This window comes from Myotis daubentonii, chromosome 3, assembly GCF_963259705.1.
Source record: "Myotis daubentonii chromosome 3, mMyoDau2.1, whole genome shotgun sequence".
Classification (NCBI taxonomy): domain Eukaryota; kingdom Metazoa; phylum Chordata; class Mammalia; order Chiroptera; family Vespertilionidae; genus Myotis; species Myotis daubentonii.
The window spans coordinates 111712001-111716534 of NC_081842.1; positions in this window are offsets into that span (position 1 = coordinate 111712001).

Consider the following 4534-nt stretch of genomic DNA (forward strand, 5'->3'; position numbering starts at 1 on the left):
ACTGTCTTCCTCCCTTCTCTCTCTATCATTTTTTCATTATTTTGCATTGGCCATAGTTCATTACTGACATCAAGTGTGCTATTGAAACTATCTGGGATTTAATTTGTATAAAAGTGCATGAGAAGGCAAAAATAATTTACAATTGCCATTAACTTGTTGTGAAATTTCACAAATTTTACTTCTAGAATTTACCCTTTTAATATAAATGAGGCAAGCTCAGTGACTTAGATATAATGATATACTCAACATGATTTTTAACATGAAAAAATGTGATATGATTACATGATGAAATTCTATGCTTATGGCTTGAAAAATATTCTTGACTTATATTGTAGTTAAATACATACTATAAGCAATATATATAATTTAATAATATTTTAAATGCATATACACAAACATACATGCCTGAAAGGATAAATATGTTAATAGAGTGAATTTCTGGAGGAGAAATTGCATTTGCTTTTAATTTTATTATTTGTACATTTTTATTATGAAATGCAGTATCTTTACAACTGGGAAAAAATAACTCATAAGCATAAAACTTGAGCTTACAAAAAATATGCTATAGATTTTATACGGGGTAATGTTTATAGATCTGTGGCATTAAATATGCATTACAATGTAAAAATATAGCAAATAAATAAAAATTATTGAACTCTGCTAGTAAAGTGAAAAAAGACTTTAAAAATATTTTCTAGTCAATGCAATCCCCATTAAATTACCAACGGCATATTTCACAAATCTAGAAAGAACGTTCCAAAAATTCATCTGGAATAAAAAAAAAAAAAACCCGAATAGCTGCAGCAATCCTGATAAAGAACAAAGTAGGTGGGATCTCAATACCAGATATCAAACTGTATTACAAAGCCACTGTTCTTAAAACAGCTTGGTACTGGCACAAGAACAGACATATAGATCAATGGAATAGAATAGAGACCCCAGAAATCGACCCAAACCACTATGCCCAATTAATATTCGACAAAGGAGGCAAGAGCATACAATGGAGTCAAGACAGTCTCTTCAATAAATGGTGTTGGGAAAATTGGACAGATACATGCAAAAGGATGAAACTAGATCACCAACTCACACCATACACAAAAATAAACTCAAAATGGATAAAAGACTTAAACGTAAGACGGGAAACCATAAAAATACTAGAGGAATCCACAGGCAGTGAAATCGCAAACATATGCCGAAGGAAGTTCTTCTCTGATAATGCTCCTAGGGCAATGGAAACTAAAGAGAAAATTAACAAATGGGACTACATCAAAATAAAAAGCTTTTGCACAGCAAAGGAAACCATCAACAAAACAACAAGAAGACCCACTACATGGGAGAACATATTTGCCAATGATACCACTGATAAGGGTTTAATTTCCAACATGAAAGTTAACATGAAAGTTAACAAAAGGAAGATAAACAATACAATCAAAAAATGGGCAACGGACCTAGATAGACACTTTTCGAAAGAGGACATACAGAAGGCCGAAAGACATATGAAAACCTGTTCAAAGTCACTAATTATACGAGAGATGCAAATCAAAACGACAATGAGTTATCATCTAACACCTGTCAGAATGGCTATCATCTACAAATCAACAAACAACAAGTGTTGGAGAGGATGTGGAGAAAAAGGAACCCTTCTGCACTGCTGGTGGGAATGCAGACCGGTGCAGCCACTGTGGAGAACAGTATGGAGCTACCTCAGAAGACTAAAAATGAACTCCCATTTGACCCAGTGATCCCACTACTAGGAATATATCCCAAGAAACCAGAAACACCAATCAGAAAGGATATATGCACCCCTATGTTCATAGCAGCACAATTCACCATAGCTAAGATTTGGAAACAGCCTAAGTGCCCATCAGCAGATGAGTGGATTAGAAAACTGTGGTACATATACACAATGGAATACTATGCTGCAGTGAAAAAAAAAAAGGAACTCTTGCCTTTTGCAACAGCATGGATGGAACTGGAGAGCATTATGCTAAGTGAAATAAGCCAGTCAGAGAAAGATAAATACCACATGATCTCACTCATTTGTGGATTATAGAGAACAACATAGACTGATGAAAAGGGACAGACCCAAAGACTGAGAAACAGCGATCAGGCTATCAATCCCCAGAAGGAAAGTAGGGGAGGGCGGGGGTAAGGGGAAGAGATCAACAGAAGGACTTGTGTACATGTATATAAGCCAAACCAATGGACATGGACAACGAGGGGATGGGAGCATGAGTTTGTGTGTGGGGGGGAGGTTGGGGGTTAATGGGGGGGATAAGGACACATTTGTAATACCTTAACTAATAATAATAAAAAAAAGAAAAAGAAAAAAAAATATTTTCTAGAGAAACATGTGCACTTTGGGCTGGACTACCAGGAATTGTAGCATTTCTGGTTCCCCTTTACCAAGTTCCAGTAGCATACTCCAGTCATTGAGATAAATAAAAAGTCTTCACTATTTCTAAATGGTCAAGTGTTTAGAACCATGGCTACAGAAAAATTGCATCAATGAAAGAAAATCAACCGGCCATATTTACAAATGGGTTTGTCAGTAAGCTGTGTGCATAACCTGATAGAAGGTGCTACAAATCAAAACTAATTTCAACTGATCTTGTCTATGTCCTTGGGTTGAAGCATCATTCCATGAAAATTTATACATGCCTACTACCTTAAAACTCAGTTAGTTTAGAACTTTAGGTTTTAATTGGATCACTTTCAAAACTCCCTCTGTGACCTTGGATGTCACTTTGCTTCACTCCTGGCAGCACTTTACTTTTCTGAATCTCTGCAAAGTTAAGCGAATGAAAATTCCATCTCTAAAATTCCAATGTTAATTGATTTATTGATTGATTCATGAATATATTCATAATTTCTACCAGGAGCTACAGAGGCAAAAAATTAAGCAACAACCTTTACCCTAATCAAGGTCACAATTCATAAGAGGTTATAAATATGAGTTACCTAAGAGTATTACTGAGGTAAATTCTTAATTGCCTTTATGCTTTACTGTCAGAATGATTAAATAAAAATGGTTTATGAGCAGAGATCATAATTTTAAGAAAATAGGTCTCAGAAATGTGGGATATAAAAAAAGATCCAGCAAGTAGAAAAATGATACCTTCAAATCAACTGGTCTAGCTTAGGTTGAAATTAAAAAATTGGATTCTCCAATGACAATCCATTTTCTATAATTACATTGCCCGAATGTCTTTATTTTTTTTATTTTTTTAGTTTTTTTAATTTTTTTATTTTTATTTTTTATTTTTATTTATTTATTTTTTTTACAATTTTTTTTTTTATTGCTTAAAGTATTACAAAGGGTATTATGTATGTATCCATTTTATCCCTCCGCCCTAGACAGTCCCCTAGCCTCCCCTATCACCCAGTGTCTTATGTCCATTGGTTATGCTTATATGCATGCATACAAGTCCTTTAGTTGATCTCTTATCCCCCTACCTCCTGCCCCCCAACCCTCCCCGGACTTTCCGCTGCAGTTTGACAATCTGTTTGAGGCAGCTCTGCCTCTGTATCTATTATTGTTCAAAAGTTTATAATAGTCTCTATTGTCCATGAATGAGTGAGATCATGTGGTATTTTTCCTTTATTGACTGGCTTATTTCACTTAGCATAATGCTCTCCAGTTCCATCCATGACGTTGCAAATGGCAAGAGTTCCTTCCTTTTTACAGCAGCATAGTATTCCATCGTGTAGATGTACCACAGTTTTCTAATCCATTCATCTACTGATGGGCACTTAGGCTGTTTCCAGATCTTAGCTATGGTGAATTGTGCTGCTATGAACATAGGGGTGCATATATCATATCTGATTGGTGTTTCTGGTTTCTTGGGATATATTCCTAGAAGTGGGATCACAGGGTCAAATGGGAGTTCCATTTTCAGTTTTTTAAGGAAACTCCATACTGTCTTCCATAGTGGCTGCACCAGTCTGCATTCCCACCAGCAGTGCACAAGTGTTCCTTTTTCTCCACATCCTCTTCAGCACTTGTCGTTTGTTGATTTGTTGATGATAGCCAGTCTGACAGGTGTGAGATGGTACCTCATTGCTGTTTTGATTTGCATCTCTCGGATGATTAGTGACTTTGAGCATGTTTTCATATGTCTCTTGGCTTTCTGGATGTCCTCTTTTGAAAGGTGTCTATTTAGGTCCTTTGCCCATTTTTTGATTGGATTGTTTATCTTCCTTTTGTTAAGTTGTATGAGTTCCCTATAAATTTTGGAGATTAGGCCCTTATCAGATATGTCATTGGCAAATATGTTTTCCCACACAGTGGGTTTTCTCGTTGTTTTGTTGATGGTTTCTTTTGCTGTGCAGAAGCTTTTTATTTTGATGTAGTCCCATTTGTTCATTTTTTATTTAGTTTCAAGTGCCCTAGGAGCTGTATCAGTGAAGAAATTGCTTCGGCATATGTCTGAGATTTTGTTGCCTTTGGATTCTTCTACAATTTTTATGGTTTCCCGTCGTACATTTAAGTCCTGTATCCATTTTGAGTTAATTTTTGTGTATGGTGTAAGTT